The 14,121-nt window shown below is 34.9% G+C and overlaps 1 pseudogene; it reads right to left on the bottom strand.

Annotated features, from left to right (window-relative positions):
• Window positions 1–13,623, bottom strand: part of LOC114091366 (importin subunit beta-1 pseudogene) — a 34,974-nt pseudogene extending 21,351 nt beyond the window's left edge.
• Between the last annotated feature and the right edge of the window lie 498 nt (window positions 13,624–14,121).

Genomic DNA, 14,121 nt, shown 5'->3' with positions numbered 1-14,121 from the left:
ACTGCTTTCCTGGAAATTCTGCATATCCATTATTCCATAGCTTGCAATAAAAATCTTCAGGTATACACTGCTTTACTAATAACTTGATTCGATTTGTAATTTTGCATTTGGACAAAGTGCAGAGGTGGAGGTGGATAGTAGGCTATGTAGCAAGGGACAGCATAAGTATCTTCTTCCCTCCACAAAGATAATTTGATATATTTAAATGTGTGGCTTGATTTTTACACAAATAAATTAAGTCAGCATAAAATAAATCTTTTCTAAAGGCTTGCAAGTTGTATAAGTTACTGTGAATGGTGTATGAAAGAAAGTAAAGTTTGAATAAGGTAACAAAATATTTTTCAACCATTAGAGGACAATTCATAAATAATCCAAAATGTTAAATAAATATTAGAATGTGGGAGACTAGGTGAGGTACAAAATAAAGACAGCAGATATCAATTTATATCCAGCTTCTTTCACCTAATATTCAAGTATTTATGCTTCTATTTATCTCAATTACAGGGAACTTTATCTTAATTGAGATAGTGTTTATATAACAGATCCACTCCAATTCCATATACTATAGGACCATACTCAATTAATCAGTCTCTCTTACCTCAGTATATTCATACCCTGTGTCTTTCCACTAGAGATGTAACCAAACATTCCCCTTTAAAGTTACCTTCCTTTGAACGTATATCAGTCTTTGTCTAGAGCCTTCTCTTCTCATAGGAGATTTTACAAAGAAGAGTTTTCACAGTTGTCTTTGATTCTTTGATTTCCTCAACTCCAATTTAACTCATTTCAATCTGGCAACCATTCCCCCCATGTTGCTGATGTATCTCTGGATAAAGCAATTAATGACTCCCATATTGATCATTTCAATTTCAATTCCTTTATCTTTTGACTATTTTACAGCACTTGACAGTGCTGAACATGCTCTACCACTTAAAAACCCTTCACTGACTTCTGTAATTACCCTTTCTTGGTTCTCCTCTCAAGCATATCTTTTTTGCTCTCCTTTGTTGGCATTTGTCTCTTCACTACTCGTCTAATGTTGGCATTTTCCAATACTAAAATCTTTAGCTCTCTTTTCATTCTACACATTGTTCTTATGTTTTTGTCTATTTCTGCTTGGCTTCAACTATCACCTGTATTCTAACAACTTGCAACAGTGGAAGTTCTGATTTCTATTTTCAATTCATTAATGAAGACTTTCTGTTGGGCATTTTATAGCCAACTCAAATAAATTTATTAGATACTCCTCTCATTATTTTTTCCAAAGCATTTTCTTTTCCCTTTATTTTCCTATGTTGTAAATGACAACATTAGTCGTGTATCATGTATCAGACATGCTAGGCAAGTGCTCTACTTCTGAGCTACAACTACAACACCATTAAGCATATCTTTAAATAAATGGTTCAATTTTAAAATGAGCAAAGGATTTGGATTAACATACCTTCAAGAAGATACACAAGTATTTAATAATAACAAATAATGAGACTGACACTAGTCATTAAGGAAATAAGAAGAAAAACCACAATGAAATACCTACATCATATACATTCAAATGGCTATAGTAAAAAAGACCAACAGTACGAAATGTGGGCAAGTATGTGGAGAAACTGGAATCCTTACACAAGACAAAATTCTGATAGACTCTACTCTTCCATTGCATTTTCATAAAAATATACATTTGAATGGATTCTTTTAGTTATTTCTTATATCTCACATCCATCATTTTTAGTTTTTACTTTTATTACCTATACTTATATCATTTCAGTAGTTTCTTCAGCTGTTTTAAGACTTGAAGATTTCAGGGACAAGCACAATTAAAAAAACTGGTGAATTCATCAATTGCTCTGAAAAAGTCAAGATGCAAAAAATATTTCCAATTCTATAAACTAGTAAAATTTTGTAAAAAAATTGAAAATACCATTATGATAGTAAGAAAAAGCATCATTTATTTAGGAATAAATCTAATGAAAGATGACAAACTTTTATACCTGAAACAATGAAACATTTCTGAGACGTATTGATAAAGATTTAAACCAATGTAAAAACAATATATTTATGGATTGTTTGGAAGGCACTGTAGTGTTACAATGTCAATTCTTCTGAAATTGATCCATAGAGTAGATGTAATACCAATCAAATCCCTGCACAGTGTGTGTGTATGTGTAAATTGATAAGCTGATTATAAAATCTGTATTGAAATGCAAAAAGTATTGAACAGGCAATACAATCTTAAAGGAGGAAAAACAACATTGAAGGACTTACACTAACTAGTTTTGACAACTAACTCTAAACCTGTAATGATTAAGGCAGTGTGGTATTTATGAAAGTATTGACAAATAGTCCAATGATGCAGAAAAAGGAGTTCAGAAACAGGCCCATATATAAAAAGTCACTTGATTTATATTTAAGATTAATTTGGGAAAAAGAATCATCTTTTAATAAATGGTATCAGAGTAATTTCATATCCATATGGAAGAAAATGAATCTTGATACCTATGTCAAACAGCGTAAAAAAATCTAATTGAGATGGGCCACAGAGCTAAATGTGAAAGATAAAACAATACAACTTTTAGAACAGAAGTTGACTAACTATGGCCTATAGGCCAAACCTAGCCTTCTGCCCCTTCTTGTGAATAAAATTTTAATGGAACACAGCCAGCCCATTCATTTATGTGTTGTTTATTATTGCTGTCACACTACACTGGCATATTTGAGTTGTTATGACAGACTGCATGGTTTCTAAAACCATACATATTTAATATCTGGCCAAACTATGTCCTAGAAGAAAACACAGAAGTATTCTTTATGACTATGGAGTGGTTGTTTTTTTATTATAGGAAGAAAGATATAACAATAAGGTAAAACTATGTAACATAAATTAAATAAAACTGACATCATTAAATTATAAATATTAATTTATCAGGATTTGTATCTAAAATAAAATAAAAATTCTTAGAGGACATTAATAATATCTTTGTAAATATTTAAAAATATTTTTAGTTGTCAATAGATCTTTATTTTATTAATTTAATATATGGTGTTGAGAATTGAACCCAGTATATCACATATGCTCTACAATGTTCTACCACCAAGCTACAACCCCAGTCTCATTAAGAATATCTTTAAATAGTCTAATTTTAAAATGAGCAAAGGATTTGGATGAACATATCTTCAAGGAGATACACAAATATTTAATAATCACGAATGATGAGACTGATACCAGTCATTAAGGAAATAAGAAGCAAAACCACAATGAAATACCTCCATCATATACATTCAAATGAAGACCGACAAATATGTGGAGAAATTTCAATACCCATATGCAGCTGGTGTGTAGCCTTTTTTGAAAACAATTCTTTAAAGAGTTAAACATAGATGTATCATATGATCCAGCCAGACCACTACTAGGGGTATTCTCAGGAGAATAGAAAACATGTCACACAAAACTCACACAAATATTCACTATGGCATTATTAATGATGCTCAAAAAGTGGAAAGCACTCAAATGTCTGTCAGTTGCTGGATAGATAAAAAAAGTGGTATATTCATACAATGCAATATTTTTAAAACTTTTTTATTTTATTATTTTTATTTTTTATTATTTAATTTTTATTTTTTAATTTGTTTTAATTAGCTATACATGACATTACAATGATCTTTGCAATTCATGCATTTGAATCAATTGGGGTATAATTTTTCATTTTTCTGAGTGTACAGGTTGCAGAATCACATTGGTCATACAGTCACCTATATACACACAGCAATAATAATGTCTATTTTATTCTGCTGTCATTCCTTTCCCCCTTCCCCTCCCCTCCCCTCCCATCACTTCCCTCTACCCAATCTAATGTGACACACTTCATTTTTTCTTTTTCCTCACATCGTCATACATGTATACCGTATAATGATGAGGGTCTCCTTCCATCTTCCCTGCAACTCCCCTTCTCCCTGCCTTTCCCTCCCACCTCTCTTCCCTATTTAGTGGTAATCTTCTTCTCATGCTCTTCCTCTCTACTCTGTTCTTAGTTACTCTCCTTATATCAGAGAAGACATTTGGCATTTATTTTTTAGGGATTGGCTAACTTCACTTAGCATAATCTGCTCTCATGCCATCCATTTCCCTACAAATGCCATGATCTTGTTATTTTTTAGTGCTGAGTAATATTCCATTGTGTATAAATGCCACATTTTTTATCCATTTATCCATTGAAGGACATCTAGGTTGGTTTCACAGTCTAGCTATTGTGAATTGTGCTGCTATAAACATTGATGTGGCTATGTCCCTGTAGTATGCAATTTTTAGGTCTTTTGGGTATAGTCCGAGAAGAGGAATAGCTGGGTCAAATGATGGTTCCATTCCCAGCTTTCCAAGGAATCTCCATACTGCTTTCCAAATTGGCTGCACCAATTTTCAGTCCCACCAGCAATGTATGAGTGTACCTTTTTCCCGTATCCTCGCCAGCACTTGTTGTTTGACTTCATATTGACTGCCATTCTTACTGGAGGGAGATGGTATCTTAGAGTAGTTTTAATTTGCATTTCTTTGATTGCTAGAGATGGAGAGCATTTTTTCGTGTATTTGTTGACTGATTGTATATCCTCTTCTGAGAAGTGTCTGTTCAGGTCCTTGGCCCATTTGTTGATTGGGTTATTTGTTTTTTTGTTGTTTAGCTTTTTGAGTTCTTTGTATACCCTAGAGATTAGAGCTCTATCACTTTGTTTTTAAAATGTTACTTAAAAATATAAAAGTTATACATATCAATGAGGCACTGTTATATTTTGCTACATGTATTTATTGTATACAGTTAAAATCAGGTTAAACATATTTATCTCCTCAAACATTTATTATTTCTTTATGGTGAAAACTTTCAAATCCTTTCTTCTAGCTCATACAATGAGATATATACATACATATATAAATATTAATATATGCTCAATATATATTTGAATATATAGTGAAAATATATATATATATATATATATATATATATATATATATATATAGGCATGGGGGATTGAACCCGGAAGTACTTAACCCCTGAGCTATATTCTCAATCCTTTTTGTTTTCTAGTTTGACACAGGGTCTTGCTAAATTGCTGAGGTTGGCCTTGAACTTGCAATCCTCCTGCCTCAACCCCCGGAGTTGTTGGAATTACAGGTGTGCCCTACTGCTCCAAGTTACAATGGGATATTATTCATCCATAAAAATGAAAGAAGTACTGATAGATACAACAAAAAAATGGATGAACCTCGAAAACACTATTCTAACTTTAAGAAGACAGACACAAAAGGCTACATATTGTAAGATTCCATTAAAAAGAAATGTCCAGAATAGTAAAAAATCCAGAGAGATCAAAGTAGTAGACAAATGGTTACCAGGGTATGGGTTAGGTTAGAATCAGGAATGACTACTAGAGATCATGAAGTTTCATTTTTCAGTAATGAAAATATTCTGGAATTATATAGTGTTGACAGTTATACAACTTTCTAAATATTTTAAAAATCAATGAATGGGTAATCCCAGAAGCTTAGGAGGCTGAGGCAGGAGGATCACAAGTTGAAAGCCAGCCTCAGCAAAAGCAAGGCACTAAGTAAATCAGTGAAACCCTGTCTCTAAATAAAATACAAAATAGGGCTGGGGATGTGGTTCAGTGGTTGAGTGACTCTGAGTTCATTCCCCAGTAACCCCCTCAAAAAAAACAATGGATGGTAAACTCTAAAATGTTGAGTATTATAGCATGTGAATTATAGCTTGATTTAATAATATGTAATCATGGTTACATATTATACCCTGAAGTTGTAGTAATCCACTGACCAGTCAAATTATATAAAACAGGCATTTAAAAATAGCAATGTTATTTAAATGACCCAATACACTTAAAATTAAAAAAAAAAAAACAGTGAGATCACTGTACACCTACCAAAATGGCTAAAATTCAAAACAGTTACATTATACCAAGTGTTGACAAGCATGTAAAGCATCAGGGGCTTTCATGTTCTAGAGGTGGAAGTGTGACTTTATGCAGTAATTCTGAATAAATCTAGTTGATACTGTTTGACATCCTCTTAGTATATGCTGAATCTATACATAAATTTTTATTAGGATAAGCTAGACATATGCTTAACCTCTAACCCAGAAATTCTACTTCCACGTATATAAACAAAATAAATGACTGCAAATCTCCACATTAGACTTATAAATAATGGCCATAGAAGCTTTATTCATAGTAACCCAAACTAGAAATGATGCAAATGTCAATCAGTAGGAGAATAGATAAAAAGTTATGATAAATCACACATGAAAATACTACAGAACAACAACAACAAAAATATCTGCTAAAATATGGATGAATCAGGTAAACTACATTTTGACTGAAAGAAACCAGACACAAAAACACATATGATTATATTTATATGAAATGTAAAACTAGACAAACAAATCTATGGTGCTATAAAACAATAGTGTTTTCCAATGGTAGAGGGGTGGAAATTGAATTTAATGGGTGACAGAAAACCTTATGGAATCTGACAAATTTTGTATTCTATTGTGGGGGTGGATTTATAAATATATTCAAATGTAAAAATTACTTGAGCCAGGCATTTAACACTTTTGCATTTATACATTTTATACCAGTATGTATTTAATATCTCAACCATGAAAGTAGAAACAAATGAAAGAAAACAGTGTGGAAACTGCAACCCCTTCTGATTGCGAAAAATAAAATTGCTATTTTGCCAATTATAGCCATCAAATAATAATGAGCAAAATCAATATTTGCCATTATTTCATAAAACAAACAACACAAAAACCGAATAATATAATATCAAAATAGAAAATGATCCTATATGTAGAATAGATCCAGCTTTGTGGTCAATCTATTATCTTGTCCTTATTTTTGTACCATTTTACTTAGTACAAGTGAAAACCTTATTTTGGATTAGCATCAGTTAAAGAAAGATATATTGATATTATTGTTCTAATGGTATGTCAGCCTTCAACCTTCCACTTCTTCAATCTAAACAAAGTAATTTTAGTCTTTTTTTAAATCCACCCCCACAATAAAATACAAAATTTGTCAGATTCCATAAAGTTTTCAAATTTTCATTTACTGTCCTGCTTAAAACCCTCAGCGGTTCCCCATTGTGCAAAGCATTGGTTTTCCTTTTCCATACTGGCTGCACAGTAGAATATTACCTCTATTCATCATAGCTTAATAAATCAGGATATTGAGTGAGTGTTGGCTGGGCACAGGCATTTTTAAACTCTGGTTAGTTTACTTTATCATGCACTAAGGGGGACCACATATTATCTGAAATGATCATCTTCTTCCATGTGATTCTATTGCTCCTTCTTGTTTTACCTTTTTTGGGAGATATTACCTTTCCCATAAGATTTGTCCCCAAATACAATTAGATCCTCATAGCCAGTTAAATGAGAACCTGTCACTATTGTAGTTATACTAGCATAAGAGTTTCATCAGGCATGTCTTGGACCTTATTTTTATTTATTTTTTGTCTGGTGTCTACTAGAGTGTATAGCACAAGTATCCAATAAATCTTGAATGAATAAATTAATCTCTTATTTTGAGACTTTGCAGGAGCAAATCCCCTGATTGTTCTCAGCTAATTTAACAGAATATACCATCTACTCAAAATAAATAATTCATATATTAAGAAAAAGTGTGAGAAAATACAAAGAAAGAAACACAAGTTAATAATTCCATTCAAATTAGGTAAAGTGCAAAGGAACATATACAGAATAATCTTTCAAAAATATTATACACCATAGTGTGAAAATTATACTCAGCACACTTGGTATTCTTGCAAGGTCAGAAGTGGGGAAAGCAACAACAGCTACTGCATACATCCAAAGTGTTATGTTGACACTGAAGAGAGGTTTTTAGACAAAGCAGGCTCCTGTGTGGAGGAAACTTGCAGAAAGATAATTCTGACAATTTGACATCCCTTGAGCACAAATTCTGAGCATCACTTTTGAACAAAAAATTGACTGTGTAAAAATTGAAGGACAAATCTCAGGCACAGTTTCATTTTACAATTTCATCATTTCCCCCACTGTAGGATAGATTGCAACAAAAGGAGGTGAGGGGGATGGGGTTGTGGCTTAGTGGTGCAGCACTCGCCTAGCACGTGTGAAGCTCTGGGTTCAATCCTCAGCACCACATATAAATAAATAAATAAAATAAATGCAATTTAAAAAACCAGAGATGAGGTAAATGGTCAGTCTGTGTAACATGAAAATCAAGTGTACTTGTTGCTCTGCGCCTAGCATATCAGGATTCTTTACTGATTCATAAAATGATTAGGAGCACCAACATAATCCAATCTAGCAGAAAGTAATCCTAATATAGTTTGCAGAAGAGATGATCTTATCAAATATTTACCATATCATTTGGTAATCTGATAGGAAAGAAACCAGAATCATTTCATGAATTCTAATCTGGCACTGATATATCAAGGTAGGAACACAAGGAAAACTTTAACAGCCTCTTTTTGTAGTATGTGTTCATTGAATAAATTCTCCAAACATACCAAAAAGCTGTAGCACTGTGCAAAATTTAAAAATCCTTAATACATATAGGGTTGTTGAATTTCCTTACCCAAACTGTGTAAAAAAAATGGCCTTTGTTTTGTTGTCACTGAAAGAACTTTACAAAAACTCATGAAAGGATTTAGTATCCTACTTTGAAGCTTTATCACAAACTTGGGGGACTATTGGGATTACTGCTGTTGCTGATGGAAAGACTAGAAACATATCACATTTTTCTACTTGTCCTCACACCAAGCTTCTGGTAAAATCTCTCTGGCTTAATTTTTGATTCTGCCCTTTCCTTTCATTTTTTTCCCTCATGTTTCCTGGATATGGGTTCTTGCTAGTCTAAGACCCACCCAACTTTACTCTAGGAAATACAAAGAGCAAGGTGAATTGTTTACTAATCTTTAGTGCTTTTACAATCACAACTCTAGATTTTCAGTTTTATTTGGCACCATACAGCCCCTGTGCCATTTTGATAGGAGGAATATTGAATGTTCTGGCTTGATCCAGAATATTATTGCCACAGCTCTCTGACAGGGATTCATATTGCACTATCTCCCCTTGTTGTTTCTAAAGCAACTTTGGCCATGCAGGGGTGAGGACTGCAAGATTAGGATGAATTTTTTTTTCCAAGTGCTTTTCAGCCTATGGCCTCTCTGTGAGACAACATGGATCAGTACCTTGACACAAATCAAGTTTTCTTCAGCATTTGCTTCTAATTCTTCCAGTGCCAAGTCTTAGCCATTCTTTGTTATTTAGTTTTCTATAGTTTTAAACTGAGTTATAGAAAAAAGGTGGGACTCAGACAAAATTTTTATTTTTATTTTTAATTGTAAATCAACACAATACCTTCATTTATTTATTTATGTTAATGTGGTGCTGAGGATTGAACCCAGTGCCTCATATGTGTGAGGAAAGCACTCTACCACAGACCTGCAACCCCAGCCTTCAAACATAATTTTATATGTTGAAAGTTTCATTATTGTTTTTAAAATATTTAAATATTATTTTATTAAATGCCACAGGAAAAAGAAAGAAAGAAAAAGAAAATTGAGAATTGTGTGGCATACTGATTACCATATTAGCTGATGAAATTATTCCCTTAGTTTGTCATTTTAAAGGAATGCTTTATGTGAAGTATTATGTCTTTGAACCAAAACATTATTTTTATTCTTATATCTTGATAGTACAATGTTGTGAGGTATCTCTGGGGTATTGGGAAGTGCTGAGTATAAGGTTGTAAAGTTGCAGAATATGAATAAAATTGTGTACATGTTATCTTTTCACAGTTTGCAAACTGGCATCTACTAATTGTATTTTTGCCTAGAAATGGGTTATTTTTCTTATTATATTAATCTTGTAGTTCTGAAGCTTTCCTATCATAGAAGGTAGTACATATCAATATATTCATCTGAGGAAAAAAATAATCCACATACAATGATCATATACAACTTTGCTGACAGACTATTCTCTAACTTTTTCTTAGTTTTGGATTTTGGATTCTGGATTCTGATAATGCCACAATCCCTCTACAGCTCCAGGGAGAACAATGTTTTCTTAAACGGGGTCAAGATATAATTAAGAATTCTCTAGAATCTCAGATTCCTTAAGTGTGGAGATTTTTAAGGAAATTAAATGCCACTTTGCACCATTTTCATACTGGCATACAAAAGATGAAAAAAATGTTAGGTATAGAAAAATGTTTAAATAGAGAATTAATACCTATTCTTCATTGAAACTGTTTGGAGGTATTGATCACATAAAGTCTAACTTGAATTATTAAGATCTTTACTTATCATGAAATGTTTCAACACTATAACCTATATTTCAGTTTGACTTTAGCAATGGTTAAAAGATTCAGAATTTCATGTCAGAATTCAAAGCCATGTGATTATGCACATTTAATCCTGGTATGTGTAAATGACAAGGGCCAGATATTTATTTCACATTTGTAAAATAAAACCAGTGGACTTGATGGATTTTGTGATCCTCTAACTTGTGAATTACCCTATCAAATATTTTTCTTATTTATAAAGTACAGCTTTGTGAAGAAACAGTCTCTGTGTCACAGTTCCCAGAATCAAGGAAAGCTCATCTTTACTAATAATAATCTGCTTGCAGAAAATGTAATGTCTTATTGTCTTGATGTATAGCATATAATGTAGGATAAGCTAGGAAGAATCACCATGCTGGAACAAATCCATCTTTTCACATGGAATTATCTTTCTAATGGTATTTTAGGTAGGGTTATGCATTTTAGAGCACCCTATTTTTATGTGCCCCAGAATCAAAACACAGAGATAGACGGATTGTGTTAGCCAAATTAGATTCAGGTGCTCTACCTTAATAGCACACTTAAGCATAGCTTTGGCACATTTCTTTCAGCTGTAACTTGATACCCACAGCATTTTCATTTAAATTATTTCCAAATAGACATACAGAAACTTTCTTGTTAAGTATGAACAGCCAAACTAGGCTCTGTAAGTTCATACTTTGTAGACGATGTTAATTGAAAGTGAAAAGTCAAAACAATGCAGTTCAAATAAGCTCTTGAAGAAAACAAGGAAATCACAAATCTGGTAGGCCCTGTAAAGAAAACAGAGACTTCACCACTTGAGGCTTTCTCTATGACTTCTTTTTCAAAATTTTGAAGCAGGTTCTATAAAAAGTATTTCTCATTAAGACACTTTATTCTGTTGCATATGGATTTCCAGTTTTCCCAGAACCATTTGTTGAAGATGCTATCCTTCCTCCATTGCATGCTTTTAGCCCCTTTATCAAATATAAGATAGTTGTAGTTTTGTGGATTGGTTTCTGTGTCCTCTATTCTGTACCATTGGTCCACCCGCCTGTTTTGGTACCAGTACCATGCCGTTTTTGTTACTATTGCTCTGTAGTATAGTTTGAAGTCTGGTATCGCTATACCGCCTGATCCACACTTCCTGCTTAGCATTGTTTTTCCTATTCTGGGTCTTTTATTTTTCCATATGAATTTCATGATTGCTTTCTCTATTTCTACAAGAAATGCTGTTGGGATTTTGATTGGCATTGCATTAAACCTATAGAGAACTTTTGGTAATATCGCCATTTTGATGATGTTAGTTCTGCCTATCCATGAACAGGGTATATTTTTCCATCTTCTAAGATCTTCTTCTATTTCTCTCTTTAGGGTTCTGTAGTTTTCATTGTATAAGTCTTTCACCTCTTTTGTTAGGTTGATTCCCAAGTATTTTATTTTTTTTGAGGATATTGTGAATGGAGTGGTTGTCCTCATTTCCATTTCAGAGGATTTGTCGCTGATATACAGGGATGCCTTTGATTTATGCGTGTTGATTTTATAGCCTGCCACTTTGCTGAATTCATTTATTAGCTCTAATAGTTTCTTTGTAGACCCTTTTGGGTCTGCTAGGTATAGAATCATGTCACCTGCAAATAGTGATAATTTAAGTTCTTCTTTTCCTATTTTTATGCCTTTAATTTCTTTCATCTGTCTAATTGCTCTGGCCAGCGTTTCGAGAACTATGTTGAACAGAAGTGGTGAGAGAGGGCATCCCTGTCTTGTTCCAGATTTTAGAGGGAATGCCTTCAATTTTTCGCCATTCAGAATGATGCTAGCCTGAGGCTTAGCATAGATTGCTTTTACAATATTGAGGTATGTTCCTGTTATCCCTAGTTTTTCTAGAGTTTTGAACATAAAGGGATGCTGTACTTTGTCGAATGCTTTTTCCGCATCTATCGAGATGATCATATGGTTCTTATTTTTAAGTCTATTGATGTGGTGAATAACATTTATTGATTTCCGTATATTGAACCAGCCTTGCATCCCAGGGATGAATCCTACTTGATCATGGTGCACAATTTTTTTGATATGTTTTTGTATCCGATTCGCCAGAATTTTATTGAGGATTTTTGCATCTAGGTTCATTAGAGATATTGGTCTGTAGTTTTCTTTCTTTGAAGTGTCTTTGTCTGGTTTAGGTATCAGGGTGATGTTGGCCTCGTAGAATGAATTTGGAAGTTCTCCCTCTTTTTCTATTTCCTGAAGTAGCTTGAAAAGTATTGGTATTAGTTCCTCTTTAAAGGTTTTGTAAAACTCTGCTGTATACCCATCCGGTCCTGGGCTTTTCTTAGTTGTTAGTCTTTTGATGGTTTCTTCTATTTCCTCAATCGATATTGGTCTGCTTAGGTTGTCAATATCCTCCTGACTCAATCTGGGCAGATCATATGACTTAAGAAATTTATCGATGCCTTCACTATCTTCTAATTTATTGGAGTATAAGGATTCAAAATAATTTCTGATTATCTTCTGTATTTCTGAAGTGTCTGTTGTGATATTGCATTTTTCATCCCGTATGCTAGTAATTTGAGTTCTCTCTCTTCTTCTCTTCATTAGCATGGCTAAGGGTCTGTCGATTTTATTTATTTTTTCAAAGAACCAACTTTTAGTTTTGTCAATTTTTTCAATTGTTTCTTTTGTTTCAATTTCATTAATTTCAGCTCTGATTTTAATTATTTCTTGCCTTCTACTTCTTTTGCTGTTGTTTTGCTCTTCTTTTTCTAGGATTTTGAGATGAAGTATGAGGCCACTGGGCCTGTTCTGCTGGTCGGTTGCAGGTCTGCCCACCTTTCGGGCGCGGGCGGCGGCTCTGCTCTGCCCCTACTCCTATTGGGGTGACGTGTGTACCACGCCAGCAGGACACTGGGCCTGATCCGCCGGTCTGTCGCAGGTTTGCCTACCTTGCAGGCGTGGGCGGCGGCTCTGCCCTGCCCCTCTTACCATGCTGCGGACCGCTGGGCCTGGTCTGCAGGTTGGTCGCAGGTCTGCCCACCCTGGGGGCACAGGTGGCGGCTCCGCTCCGCCCCCACTCCAATTGGGGTCACGTGACCACCACACCGGCAGGCCGCTGAGCCTGATCCGGGCACGGGCGAAGGCTCTGCTCTGCCCCTACTCCAGTTGGGGTGATGTGTGTACCATGCTGGCAGGCCGCAGGGCCTGATCCGCCGGTCTGTTGCAGGTCTGCATATCTTGCAGGCACCGGCGGCGACTCTGCCCTGCCCCTCCTACCATGCCCGCAGACCACTGGGCCTGTTCTGCCGGTCGGTCGCAGGACTGCCCACCTGCGGGCGCGGGTGGCGGCTCCGCTCCGCCCCCACTCCAATTGGGGTCACATGACCACCACGCCAGCGAGCCGCTGGGCCTGCTCCGGGCGCGGGTGGCGGCCCCGCTCCTCCCCTCTGGCTCCACAACAAAGGGAGAAAGACTCGGGTGTCTGTGACTCACCCTCCCTACCAGGAGACCAACCCCATTTAATTCTTTAGGTTTGGGATTTTTTCATATTATTTCATTAAAAAGATTATGCATTCTTTGGTTTGTATCTGCACACCTTCATCTATCCTGATGAATCTTAAATTTGGTGTCTTCATATTATCCCATAAATCTTGGAAGTTCTCTTCATGGTTTCTTAGCATCTTCTCTCTGTGGTCCACTCTGTTTTCAAGGTTACATATTTTGTCTTCATTGAATGAGGTTCTGTCTTCCATTAATGGTCTATTCTGTTGGTAATTG

This window comes from Marmota flaviventris, chromosome X, assembly GCF_047511675.1.
Source record: "Marmota flaviventris isolate mMarFla1 chromosome X, mMarFla1.hap1, whole genome shotgun sequence".
NCBI classification, from domain to species: Eukaryota; Metazoa; Chordata; class Mammalia; order Rodentia; family Sciuridae; genus Marmota; species Marmota flaviventris.
The sequence above is the reverse complement of the archived record's forward strand: the minus strand, read 5'-3'. Positions and strand labels throughout refer to the sequence as shown.